The sequence below is a fragment of the Ranitomeya variabilis genome, chromosome 1 (genome assembly GCF_051348905.1).
Source record: "Ranitomeya variabilis isolate aRanVar5 chromosome 1, aRanVar5.hap1, whole genome shotgun sequence".
Lineage (NCBI taxonomy): Eukaryota > Metazoa > Chordata > Amphibia > Anura > Dendrobatidae > Ranitomeya > Ranitomeya variabilis.
This window is the reverse complement of record NC_135232.1, coordinates 82,215,194-82,230,041: the sequence shown is the minus strand read 5'-3', so window position 1 is coordinate 82,230,041 and position 14,848 is coordinate 82,215,194. Positions and strand designations below refer to the sequence as shown.

At 43.2% G+C, this 14,848-nt stretch overlaps 1 protein-coding gene across 2 annotated transcripts in view; it reads left to right on the top strand.

Annotated features, from left to right (window-relative positions):
• The window catches only part of NIM1K (NIM1 serine/threonine protein kinase), a 74,350-nt gene that overhangs the window by 16,707 nt on the left and 42,795 nt on the right, over window positions 1-14,848 (top strand). The window contains exon 1 of one of the 2 annotated variants that reach the window (XM_077285503.1): window positions 12,245-12,477. The exons of the other annotated variant lie outside the window; for it this stretch is intronic. The gene's annotated coding sequence lies outside the window, so the exon portion shown is untranslated. Of the gene's footprint in view, window positions 1-12,244; window positions 12,478-14,848 lie in introns of those variants that run through there. 2 annotated transcript variants of the gene reach the window in all.

Sequence of the window (14,848 nt, the reverse complement as noted above, 5' to 3'; positions counted from 1 at the left end):
GGATCCTGCAAATGTGCCCGCAGGATGCGTTTTTTTCCCATAGACTTGTATTGCCGACAGATCGCGAAGTATGGCCATATGTCGCGTCCGTCGTGCACTGGATGCATCGTGTTTTGGCGGACCGTCGGCACGAAAAAACGCTCAAGAGAACGTTTTTTTCGTACGTCGCGTCCGCCATATCCTACCGCACATGCGCGGCGGAACTCCGCCCCCTCCTTTCTGGAGTTTAGAATGGGCAGCGGATGCATTGAACAACTGCATCCGCTGCCCACGTTGTGCCACATTTTCACAACGTGCGTCAGTACGTCGTGCCGACGCTTAGCGACGGACCCGTACCGACGCAAGTGTGAGAGAAGCCTAAGAGTTAATGAGCAGCTAATTACTAACTACCTGCCTGTTCTAGCCAGGAACGATTTCTGCCAGCTTGGAATGGTCACATACCACTCCTGCTGGCGATTCTTCTGCTCTGTCGACGTCACATCGACAGAGCAGTGTCTTCGCTTCCAGTCTGCTCTGTTGACAGGACGTCACTACCAATGTCATGCTGATTGACAGTCGGGTCCAGGCTGCCTAAGTGCGGAGAACAGGCTGTCAATCAGCATGCCATCTTCAGTGTCGCCCCATCAACAGACCACTCCTGCTGGTGATTCTTCTGCTCTGTCGACATCACGTTGTCAGAGCAGTGCCTTCGCTTCCAGTCTGCTCTGTTGACAGAACGTCACTACCAATGTCATGCTGATTGACAGTCGAGTCCAGGCTGCCTAACTGCGGAGAACAGGCTGTTAATCAGCATGTCGTCTTCAGTGTCGCCCTATCGACAGACCACTCCTGCTGGCGATTCTTCTGCTCTGTCAACATCAAGTTGTCAGAGCAGTGTCTTCTCTTCCAATTTGCTCTGTTGAAAGGGCGTCCCTACCAATGTCATGCTGATTGACAGTCGAGTCCAGGCAGTCTAACTGCAGAGCATCAGCATGCCGTCTTCAGTGACGCCCCAACAACAGAGCAGACTGGAAGATCTTCCCTGTTGACGAGGGGTGGCATGAAGCAGGGGAATCTTTGGTCGGCTGAGCCAACACAGATCGTCTCCGTGCACAACAAGCAGGAAATGATCAACTACCTGCCTATTAGATCATAGCCCTATCTGCAATAAAATATGTAGGCGATGACCAGTTTGCATAGCCTAACGCTGCTACTAGCCTGCTATTGCCAGAAAGATATTCATAGTAGATGAGGGTTACACAGCTACATTGCCTCCATACACATTGGATTAACGTCATCCAAACCCGCTAATATTAGTGGAATCGGCCTACCATATAATGTGTATGGGGGTCTCCAGACTCCCACCAGGCAGATGATGTAGAGGTAGCAACGATCAAACAACTGGAATTCAAACTCCCGAATCTTTTGTTATCCACTGCGGATTCTTCCTCTCCCCCCATAGAAACTTTGTCTGGCCAATTGTAGATAAACTGTTGTCCTTTGTCTCTTTCCAATGGAGATCAGCAGAATATTTGAAAGCAGTTTTGGATCTGAATGGATAAAAATAGACAAAATCTAATCGAAATCAATAAAAGTAAATAAAATAAATTATCTGAACTTTTTATGTAGGTTTACAGTAGACTCGTCTCTATGAAGGACTGGTGGTGCCATGCTTCATAGTGTGCGGAAGACATGAGCAAACATGGCAGCATTTAGATAAGAGGCTCATTGTCACTTGTATTGTGAATGTCACTGTCGTGTAGAAAATTAAAAAAATATTTATCCTGGTGGTAACCAAGCGGGTTACGCCAGCCTGTTCCTTCCAGAGTCATGGGTCCTGTGCCAACTTCAACACAAAGCAGCCAATGGAGATCTGATAATCAGAAGGACTAGTGAACACCACACAATGTGCGGCCGCCTCTGACATTTACTTACTGAGAACGCTATTTTAGGATCATTAGATACCTGTCGTATGATAGATGTTAAAGGGGCACTAGAAAAAAAGGGTCTGCGTTTTCCATAAACAGCGCCACTTTTGCCAATAGTTTGAGTTCGGTATTGCAGGTCAGCCTCATTCAAATGAATTTGGTAGCTGACTGACGAGACTAGAATCTGTGATCGCTGGCACAGGAAGGGTTGTCAGGAACTGAATGGGTGATCATCACATTAGATTATGGCTGCCATCATGTTTTATGACATAGTTTATGGGCATGATCTCTAGTCACATTGTTTTTTTTCACTTTTCTCAAAAGCAGACAAAATTAAAGTAAATTTGTTTTACGGTTGTCCAATTTTTCTGACCAGAGTTTGATCAGTTTTTCGGGAGGTGGAGAGAAAAAAAAAGTTTCTCCACCTCCTCCATTATGTCAGTCTGTGAAAAATCGGACTGCACTCAGATGTAGTTCAATATTTTCCACAGATCCACAGACTTGCATTGCCTGTTTTGATCGGATCAAAATCGGACCACTGCGTCCAAGGAAAAAATTGGACATCAGCCCACTGGCTACACACAGACTTCACATCCAGCCTATTTTACAGCGAGGGAAACTCCCACAAGAGAAAAATGTTAAACTTGGACTAGGCTGAAAACTGTATATGAGGAAGGGGTCTGAAAATGAATGAAGGCATAAAGATTGCAGCCTGAATTTAGTGCAATAAAAAAAATCCATGTTAAACGTGTCGATAGCCTTTAAATCCCAGGTTGCTGCATATTTGTATTCACACATATCTCAAACACCTAAAATCACCAATTTTACTGCAAAATCTATATAGACTCCATCATTTCTGTGGTCCTGCTCATGCTCATGTGACTATTGGCATGTGTGCACTCGTATGTGATGATTTTTATGCTTTTTATCCAAAATTAACTATTCAAGATCACATAAATATACGGGTATCATTACACAAGCCGTTCTAAACCTGCGGTTTCTCGCCTAGGCTTGTGCTTAGACCTTAGAGACCTCACGTCATGTCCTTACATGTTATCTCATCAGTGCTATGTTTGCATCTAGACAGCCCACTTTACGGAATATTTCATACTGGTAAATTAATTATTTTACTTTTATTGATTTTACAATGCTCATTAATTTCACTCAGCGCTGGGTCATTGGGAACTGCCGGTCATGGGGGAAATGAAGCTGAGCGCCTCTGCAACTGGCCCCATAGCGCTACTGTGTGTTAGGCCTCATTGAGACGTCTACATGAAAAATGGTAACGGTGTCATCAGTGATATGGATCAGTGTGTCAAATGTGTTTGGTTCGTGTGTCATCCGTGTGTCCATTTTTACCATCACTGTCATCCGTGTGTCCATTTTTACCATCCGTGTCACCCGTGTGTCCGTTTTTACCATCAGTGTCATCCGTATGTCCGTTTTTTACCATCAGTGTCATCTGTATGTCCGTTTTTTACCATCACTGTCATCCGTGTGTCCGTTGTTTGCCATCAGTGTCACCCGTATGTCCGTTTGTTACCATCAGTGTCATCCGTGTGTCCGTTTTTTACCATCAGTGTCATCCGTGTGTTTGTCTTTACCATCAGTGTCATCTGTGTGTCCGTTTTTACCATGTGTGTCATCCATGTGTCCGTTTCTACCATCAGTGTCATCCGTGTGTTCATTTTTACCATCAGTGTCATCCGTGTGTCTATTTTCACCATCAGTGTGTCATCTGTGTGTCCATTTTTACCATCAGTGTCATCCGTGTGTCCTTTTTTACCATCAGTGTCGTCCATGTGTCTGTTTTTACCATCAGTGTGTCATCCGTGTATCCGTTTTTTACCATCAGTGTCATCCGTGTGTCCGTTTTTACCATCAGTGTCACCCATGTGTCAGTTTTTACCATCAGTGTCATCCGTGTGTCCATTTTTACCATCAGTGTCATCCATGTGTCTGTTTTTACCATCAGTGTCATCCGTGTGTCCGTTTTTACCATCAGTGTCATCCGTGTGTCCGTTTTTGCCATCAGTGTCATTCGTGTGTCCATTTTTACCATCAGTGTCATCCATGTGTCCATTTTTACCATCAGTGTCACCCGTGTGTCCGTTTTTACCATCAGTGTGTCATCCGTGCGTCCGTTTTTACCATCAGTGTCATCCGTGCGTCCATTTTTACCATCAGTGTCATCCATGTGTCCATTTTTACCATCAGTGTCATCCGTGTGTCCGTTTTTACCATCAGTGTCACCCGTATGTCCGTTTTCACCATCAGTGTCACTCGTATGTCCATTTTTACCATCAGTGTCATCCATGTGTCCGTTTTTACCATCAGTGTCATCCGTGTGTCCGTTTTTACCATCAGTGTCACCCGTATGTCCGTTTTTACCATCAGTGTCACCCGTATGTCCGTTTTTACCATCAGTGTCATCCATGTGTCCGTTTTTACCATCAGTGTCACCCGTATGTCCGTTTTTACCATCAGTGTCATCCGCATGTCCATTTTTACCATCAGTGTCATCTGTGTCTCTGTTTTTACCATCAGTGTCATCTGTGTGTCCATTTTTACTACTAGGCCGGTGTCAGACTGGTGACTTAAACGGACGAGTGCAATGCGATTAAAAATCGCATTGCACTCGGACGAATGTTAAATTATTTGCCAGCTCCCAGTAGCCGAATTTTTGTCAGCCGTTTCCCTCGGTCCGAGACAATCGCAGCATGCTGCGATTGTCACAGACACTCGGCCGACTCTCGGCTCACTTGCACCCATATAAGCCTATGCTTGCAAGGGAGACAGCACACATCACTTGGATATCATCCAAGTGCTGTGCATTATAAGCAATGGAGGAGATGGAGAAATTCGTTTCTCCGCCTCCTCCACAGCTGTGCTCCGATCCGCTCTGTGCGAGAGGCTCGGAGCACAGACGCATGACACTCCGTTCCTGCTCTCGCATCGGATGCAATACGCTAGTGTGACTCCGGCCTTAATGTGGTCATCAGTGTTTTTTACAGATGGATAAATTACCGTAATTAATTAATTAAAAAGTTTCCCAATCTTTTGCATTGTTAAATGCAGACAGCATACCGATGACACACTGACTGTACACTGACTGTACACTGACGCCATCCCTGTGCTGTACGTGCTTTCATGGACCCATAGACTTATATTGGCTCTTGTCGTTCGTGACGCTGGAAAAGAACAGACATGTGAATAGCACCATAGATTATAATGGTTACCTGCTGTATCCGTGAAATAAAGGATACTACACGGATGTGTTTAGCTAAGTAAGCCCTTGACTAAAACTCCGACCAAATTGTTCTGTCCCAGGCAAGCAGCCGCTGCTTTTGCAAAGTCAGATGGTGAGTCAGGGCATGTTCCCATGAAGCCTGAATGCTGCGTTTTTTACTGTTACTTTTGTGTGCAGAAAATCTCCTATATTTGGATTGGGGGTGACAGATAAGACGTCATTGACCATTATTAACATAAAGGGCAGTAAATCTAAATATTAGTTACATTCTATATATTCTATACATTAAACCTACAAGAAACAAAAAATCCCTGCTGTATCTAAATAAGTAAAAAGCAAAAGTGCATTTAAATAACTCAGGGTTCTTAGTAATACTGTTTTTGATCAAAAACAACATAAAAGCTATCCCACCACGACAAGGTGACCCAGATAGGGACAGGACCTACACTGTCTAATATTAAAACCTTACCATGTGTCAGAGGTTTTTAATATTAGACAGCGTAGGACCGTCCCGATCAGGGCACCTTATTGCGGTGGGATGGCTTTTATGCTATTTTTGATCAAAAACAGTATTACTAAGAACCCTGAGTTATTGATATGCACTTTTGCTTTTTACATATTTGCTTACAGCAGTTTTTTTTGCTCATTTTGTTTCTTGTAGGTTTTGTATGCTTTATGGCTAATGTGAACATGCGTTTATTTGCTGCATGTATACCAACTTAATCCAAGCTCAATTTTTGTGTAATTCTATTCTATAACCCAGTTATTATGCAGGAGGAATATTATGTAACCATATATTTGATGGGAGCGGATGACTTATGCTGCACTCAATCAGAGTGCCGTGATAAACTACAGACCTTTGTTATTATGGGATTTAACTACATTAATCCAAAAGACTAACAAGTCAACAGAGAATCCACATGGCTAACGCTAAGTCACACGAGACCTCACACCACGCTAAGTGATGTCCTCTGAGAGTCCGTGTGATATATCCTTTATTTTTCTGGGAATGTCACATATTGTACTCCGTTAATATGAACTGTGAGATTGGTATCTGTGAAGTATGGAAGTATTGTTCCTTTTTTAATCAGATGAGTTTTTATTGAACTTTTATTGAACTTTTTTCGAGAACGTTTTTATTGGACTTTTTTCAAGAACATACAAATAAAACTTCCCCAAACCATCCCTCAACCACCCCCTCTTCTCATCTTTACTGCTGGTGAGCTCTATGTCCTTTTTGAAGGTGTAATATGGTGGAATAGTCCAGGAGATCTTCGGTCGCCGAATCTGAATTTGCCATATTCAGGCCATATTCGTGTTGAATTTATGTTTGATGATCATTTCCAAACATATTCGTTCATTTCTACACCCATTGACTCCAATGACAATCGTCTGTGTTCGGCAAATATTGCAAAAAACATATTCGCCGCCGATCATAATCGGAACTGAATTTTGAAAAATTCGCTCAACTCTAATCTTCATCACGATTGTTGTAGAATGTAGTCCCATAAAGAGATATAACAAACATGTTGTTTTGCAGTAGTACAATTCTTATTATATATTGCAGATATAAAAAAAAATCTCACACAAGGACACATCCTATCCATTAGGAGATACATAGAAGCCAACCCAGGGGTCTCCATCCATGGATACCATCATTGGTCAAATTGAGCCATTCTGTTACATTTAGGATTTACTCGCTTTCCCAATTGTATAAGAGAAAAATTGTCCTTTGTCCTAAAAATTCTCTACAAGTTGGAGGAGTTTCTGAGATCCGGTATTTAACAATAAGCTTCCTACCTATATACAGTGGGTACAGAAAGTATTCAGACCCCTTTACATTTTTTACTCTTTGTTTCATTGCAGCCATTTAGTAAATTCAAAAAAGTTCATTTTTTCTCATTAATGAACACTCTGCACCTCATCTTGTCTGAAAAAAACAGAAATGTAGTAATTTTTGAAAATATATTAAAAAAGAAAAACTGAAATATCACATGGTCATAAGTATTCAGACCCTTTGCTCAGTATTGAGTAGAAGCTGCCCTTTTGAGCTAGTGCAGCCATGAGTCTTCTTGGGAATGATGCAACAAGTTTCTCACACCTGGATTTGGGGATCCTCTGCCATTCTTCCTTGCAGATCCTCTCCAGTTCCGTCAGGTTGGATGGTGAAAGTTAGTGGGCAGCCATTTTCAGGTCCCTCCAGAGATGCTAAATTGGGTTTACGTCAGGGCTCTGGCTGGGCCAGTCAAGAATGATCACAGAGTTGTTCTGAAGCCACTCTTTTGTTATTTTAGCTGTGTGCTTAGGGTCATTGTCTTGTTGGAAGGTGAACCTTCGCCCAAGTGTAAGGTCCAGAGGTTTTCATCCATGATATCGCTGTACTTGGCTGCATTCATGTTTCCTTCAATGACAACCAGTTGTCCTGTCCCTGCAGCTGAAAAACACCCCCATAGCATGATACTGCCACCACCATGTTTCACTGTTGGGATTGTATTGGGCAGGTGATGAGCAGTTCCTGGTTTTCTCTACACATACCGCTTAGAATTATCACCAAAAAGGTCTATCTTCATCTCATCAGACCAGAGAATCTTATTTCTTATAGTGTGAAAGTCCTTCATGTCTTTTTTAACAAACTCTATGAGGACTTTCATATGTCTTGCACTGATGAGAGGTGTCTGTTGGGCCATTCTGCCATAAAGGCCCGACTGGTAGAGGGCTGCAGTGATAATTTACATAGTGGAACCCTAAAGAAAATAGGCTACATGAGCCACAGCCAGCTCACCGACAGACCAGAGGAGCACGGAAACTTCGTCCTGACCCAGACATGTAGTAGTAGAAGATGAGAAGAAAAGGCGTGTATTCCAGCTCCTTAAAATTTTGAAAAAGTCTTTATTCATCCATATAAAATATAAAATAGTACAGATCATTGCATAAAGTGGATGCGGTCAAGTGGAAAGGATGACGCGTTTCGATCTAGAAGATCTTAATCATGTCTAACTTCATATCGACGTATATATAGTGCTAAATAGCCAATAACAGCGAAATCGCTGATCACATGATTTTACAAAGGTCCTAGTGACTCATAGCTATGAAGTCTGTATCCTCTATGCTAAAGTTTGTGAATAAAGAAAACTCTTTTTTACGGATTCGGTGAAGCTGGACATTCTCTTGTTTTTTGGATAGAGTGACAGACCCCAGGAATACGATGAATGAAGTGAGATGTATATAGTCTGGCCTGGAGCCTGAATTAAGTTAGGGGTCTTTTATATAAGCCATACCCATTTTTGTCCTGACCTTCTGCTCGCACCCTGTGATGAGCTCTCCCAGGATCACATCTCTTGGACTGTCTTGTAAAATGTCAATTATTTGGTAGGTTGAAATTGAATTTTTGTAGAAAGTGTGATCATTTTTATTCCTCTTTTAAGGGATTCAACGCGATTCTGAAGTTGTCATCAGAAGATGAATTTTTTTCTTCCTGTAAAACAGACACCATTAGAGAAGCCCAACATGACTGATTATTGTCAATGGAGGCTAAAGAAAAGGTATAGAGAGGGTATGACCCACCATAACACCACACTGTTACATCAAGAGCGACAGAAGGCCGTCAGGTCCTGGCACAGGGTTCTTAGAATACATCAATGAGAGCCAGCATCCAGATACTGCGCCATTGTACGGCCTCTCGGGGAGCTTAGATGGTGACGGTGACCTCAGTATCTTTTTAGCTTTCTGCTCATTAGAAAGAAAGACTGCTTGTTGTATATTTCTAGATGTATCCAGTCTCCAAAGAGAATAGCTCCTTGCATGCAGTTCTGTCTTTTCTCGCCTGAGGCCATTTCTGTGCTCTCTTCTTGGCTACGTCTGAGACAAACAGCTGTGTGTGTACTGGGGCATCACTAAGCCAAGCCAGGCAGCGAGGAAATCCTGGACGGATTACTCAGTACTGCATACCCTGTGCCAGAAGACGCTTATTACCGTACATGACGGAGACGCTGCCGCCTGAAATAAGATATGTCCAATGAAAAGGATGCCATGGTGGAAAGCTGCAGACTTTTTTGTGACAATGTTTAATTTGATAGATTTCTTTAGGATTTCTTAATTGAGCTTAGTGCATTCGCTGTCATATGACCGAGATAGATAGATAGATAGATAGATAGATAGATAGATAGATAGATAGATAGATAGATAGATAGATAAATAGATAATAGATAGATAGATAAATAGATAATAGATAGATAGATAGATAGATAGATAGATAATAGATAGAAACATAGATAGATAGATAGATAGATAGATAGATAGATAGATAGATAGATAGATAGATAGATAATATATAGAAAAACCTGACCACCACCCCCTAAGGCTACTTTCACACATCAGGTTTTTGCTGTCAGGCACAATCTGGCGAATTTTGAAAAAAACGGATCCATTTTTGTTTTGCCGCCGGATCCGTTTTTTTCTCATAGACTTGTATTAGCGCCGGATGGCCTCACATTTCATCCATTTTTCACCGGACCCGTCAAAAACAGTCGGTTCGGTGGCTGGAGAGAACGCACAGAAGTGTTTAAAAAACGGCCAGCGACGGATCCGGCGCCATGCAGCTTTTGCTATAATAGAAGCCTATGGCTCCGGATTTGTCAAATGAGTGAATCCGGCGACCGATTCCGTTTTTTTACATTGAGCATGCCCCGTAGCTGCATTTTCCCATTCTGGAGTCTCTCTCTCTCTCTCTCCATTAAATCTAGACTATGTCACTACTCCAATTATTTCAAAAAATAAAGTGGACTTTAAAGGGATCCTGTCATGTCCTTTTTAGCCTGTAAACTGTCCAGAGTGTGTTGTTAGTGATGCAATGCACATCGGTCTAATCATGTGCAAAAAGCACTTTATATAGTTAGATCGTACCTGCTCATTTAGGTGTGAGCTTCATTTCATCCAGTCACAGTTGTAGCAGTTTGAAAGATGATCTCGAGGTTGCGCCGACGTCACACAAATCCGCTTTGAAAAATCTTGCGTTTGCACATTGTCGATCGGGGAGCTGCGCATGCGCCGTGACGAGTGACTTCACACACATGCCCCCTGAATCTGTGTGTAGTACCCAGCATCACTGACTGCGCCTGGAAACCGCTTATCCCAGCACATGCGCGGCCCCCCAAATGACACTGCACATGTGCGGCTTCACGATACAGGATTTTTCAACGTGGATTTGAGTGACGTCAGCACAACCCCGGGAACATCATTCAAATTGCGACAACCGTGACTGAACCCAATGAAGCACACCCTGTGACTAAATGAGCAGGTACAATATAGTTCTGCACTTTGCACATGATTAGACCGTCATTTTTAATGAAAAAGGCGTGTTAGTGTTCCACATTGCACCACTAACAACGCACTGGAGACGGTTTACATGCTAAAAAGGACATGCCAGGATCCCTTTAACGTCCACTTTATTTTTTACAATAATTGGAGTGCTGCCTGCTTTTTTATTCTTTAGATAGATGGATGGACAGACGGATACAAAGGGCTGAGGGTTTAAGATTGGTGGGATCCCTTATAGTCTTCACCCCAGTTTAGCCAAATTCCAAGCAGATTGTGATTTAACGTGTCTGTCATCATCCCAGTATGTAAATTTTAACACCTCCAGACCAGGACCGCGCATTATCACTACATCCTGACTAAATAATACCGACAAACTGTTACTGCATAAATACCACTATACGAACACCACCATATTGGTAGGTGTCGATTCTACCAACCCATCCTGATGCTTCCACCAATACTATGTATCCATGATTTCCCAACTAGATAGTGCCCCAAATGTTATTGAAGTTCCAGATAATATTAGTGCCCCCCTTTGTGCCCCAAAAACAATAATAGTGCCTCCACAAAGTAATACTGCCCCATTAGTGTCCTATTGTACAAATATAGTCCTGACTTTGTGTCCCCTACACATTAATAATGCCCCCCATAGGGTCCCTTTACAATAATAATAGTGCTCCATGCAGTTACAGTCTCCTGTCAATTCCCCAAAGAGAGCTAAAGTGCCCCCTCACCTCCCTCAAAAAAGGAATATTCACTAAGCCCCTGAGCAGCTGAGTCATCAGACTTCTTTTGGCATGTGGCCTTCTCTTGTCAGTGGCACAATGTAGATTAGAATATGTTCCTGGCACCTCTCGGGCCACAGGCCTGGAGTGGCCTGGTGCATAGTGGAGCGCTCGGTGGTGCAGAAAGCCAATGGCTCCACCTCAGTATTTTTCTAAATCCATGTCTTATAGATATAGAAACTGTTGAAAGTGCAGTGAAAGGGAGACCAAGGGGACAGTGTAACCCACCTCTGCCTACTTAACTCACTTAACCCTTTTTATATAATCCTTAGCCTTTGAGCAGTATGAGGTGTGGGGCTACCAAGGGCCCACCAGTAACCAACTCAAGGCCCCCACTTTCAGCTACATGCTCATGTGACATTATCCTCAATCACAAATTTATATAACAATTAACTGGGTAAATTGTTAAATGAAGAAGACGCCATGTTTGTCTGTACATAGTGATACAAGTATATTGTGCCAAGTACTGCTCATATAAGAGGGTGGTGGCCCAGTCCTGCACAGAGGCCCACCAGAGGATCCTCCTGTTCTCCTGTGGGCCAGTCCAAGCCTAGTTGAGTCCTTTCTACCAGATCCTTGCTTACTAAATTCTGCCATGTTCTTTCCTTATTTGATAAAAATCCATCCACTATAAACCACTGGTTAAAATGTTCCTCATGACTCAGACCAGAGAGTATCTAAGATTTGGCCGTGAAGTACGCCTCAGCTTGCTCGGTATATAAAGATGTCCTGTACCAGCTTGAAAGTTTTGTGATATTTTCCGCCATTAAACCTCTTTGTCCTTGCCTGACTCTTGTGTGACCCTCCAGAATGTCATTATGTGCTATTCCTAAACAGATTGTGCTCTGTGAGAAGAGTGTGTCAATTATCGAGCACAGCGGTGCATTGTGTAGAGTGGGCAGGAACAGCACAGGAAGATTCAGAGCCAGACAGGCTGGCTTAGTGGGAACACGTAAATCGGAGGAAACTGCACAAACACACAGCCAAGCTCACATCTTGTACGAGAGGCAGATCAAAACGCTCGTAGTATTCCAGGCAGGAGGAAGCAGATTATCTTCGCAGCTCTGATTTCTTATGGCGTTCTGTATAAATAGAGAGTAAGACCCAGAGAGAAGACAGGATATTCTGGAGAAGCCCTACACACATGGTGAATAAGAGGCGAAATCCACTGAGGGATAGGAGCGTAGATCCGATGTGCTGAGGGTCAATCATACATAAGGTAAGTTCACCTAAAAGAGTAGAACCTACAGCGAGCGCCGTAAATTGATATAAAGCTGAGTGTGAGGACGCGGCGACTCTATCTGATTAATCGGAGACCCTACAAGAGCAGTATATGGGCCCCTTATTTCCCCAGAAAATTCCTCGAAGTGCCAATGCACAATCATCTTTTAGTCGTAGAGGGGACTCATTAGTACAAACCCTTCAAATAGACTGAAGGGAGCTTGACTATTTTTCTTATAGCTACCCCTGTCCTCTTGGGTAGTGGCACAGATTGCATATTTGTTATGATCACCCTTTAATAATCTTAAAGAAGTTGTTTGATGTCGAAAGCAATTCTTTTGGGCACGGATGTTTTACAAGTAATAAACAGATGCATATTCTCCTTCCATCCCGTGGCTCCAGTAAATGCCACTCCAGATGTCTTAGTCTGCTCCAGAAACAATGTCTGTACCGTCCCGGTGTCAACAGGAGCACTAAAGCCTATAATTGGCTGCAGCGGTCAAGTGACTAGAAGAGAGCTTCTGGAGAGATTAAAAACAAGAGGCGCTCTCCGTGTAACCCCGTGGGCAACTGGTGAGGTGAGTTGGAGGGTTGGCCGCTCACCTGATCAGGTTGTGCGCAACATAACTATGTAAAAAGTGATGCATAACCCAATCGTGGACTGAGGAAGGAGTAGGTTCTCCACCAAAACGCGTTGGAATAAATTGGAAGGTTTTTTTTAACTTTGTCAGTGGCAGCGCCTAGAATCCACCACACTCCTCTCACCTTTACTAGAAGAGCACTTCATCAGAGAAACATCTGATCATGCTTTCTTCTAGTTATCTGACCGCTGCAGTCAATCACAGAGTTCTATGGTCCTTTTGACATCTAAGAGAGAATAAACATCACTTCCGGAGCCTGCGCAGACTTCCGGCATGGCCTGTGCAGGATCCATGGGGGTGAAAAAAGGTGAGCGTGCTTCTGTTTGTTACTTTGAAAATGTCCATGACTAGATCAAAAATGTTTTCAATGTCTGACAAGACTTCTAACATCCTTCATTAAACAGGAATAATCCCTACCTTAAATGTAGAAATGATGACCTGTCGGATCACGATTGTTCACTGTTTGTTTATCTTGTTAGCGTAGATCCTCATGGGTGAAAATCTGCAGCTCCAAAATCTGCATAAAAGGGTGTAATCTGTGGCGAAGATCTGCAGACTAAATTGGTCATGCTAAATCGGCCCTACTAATCATTATACACTGCAGATTTTCTCTGTGGGACACGGATGAAATCTCTAAAAATGTCATATACAATACCAGTACTGTAATACGATGTTGACGTTTCATCCAGTGAGTTTGGATGGAAAGTCAGCCGGGTATGTGACCTTTTGGAACACACACTTACTTTTTTCCGTCTGTGCTGTTGATCTTAAAGAAGAACGATCACTGACCATAAATATGTCACACATTTTATGTGGCATAAATGCTGGTGTTCTCCTGAAAATAGCACGGTTTATTTTTTCTTCTGTTTCCTCTCCATTCCTAAGGTATGGCTCCCTCTTCCCTGTTTACAAATCTAGTCTTTTTAGCCAACTGGATGTGGTCCTCAAGAATATGCCAACAGAGGACAGCTGAAGACCGATCCTGCTTGGATAAAAGACTAGATTTACATACGAGGAAGAGGGGACCATTTCTCAGGAATGGAGAGGAAGAAGAACACAACTCCAGATTCAGGAGAAACTGGCATTTACGATAGGTAAAAAAAAATATGTACATATCTACGGCAAGTGACAGGTCCTCTCTAATGGAGTTTTCCACAAATTCACATTTGTCGTTTACGTCTTTGGAACTGTGTTGCATGAGGAAGGTAATCTCTGAAGGAAAAGTCCACATCTTTGGTATGGGTGGCCACAAATACAGAGGAGAATTAGAGGGGTTGTGCACTACTAGACAACTCCTTCTCGATCTCAATGGTTGTCCCCGATAAAATGAAATAGCCTATACTCACCTCCTGTGCTGGGGCCGTTTTAGTGGTGTTGGCACTGGTGGTCCCAGAGCTCTGATGCGGTTGCATGACACGTGGTGTCCGCTGCCCAATCAGTGCTGGCGTCACTGGCCCTGCCTTCTGTCACCAGGGCTGCAGCTGATCTCTGACTTCTTCATGTTCAATCGGTACTAGGGCGGGGGACAGTGACGCCAACGCTGATTGGGTCCACGTCATAACAATGCACGAGAGCCCCGGGGAGAGCGAGTGCCGACACCACTGGAACAGCGCCAGCATAGGAGGGGAGTATAGGCTTTATTATTTTACTGAGGCCAAACATTTCGATCGAGAATGGATTGTTCTAGTAGTGGATAACCCCTTTAAGTTTTCTTTGTGTCTCAAAGCA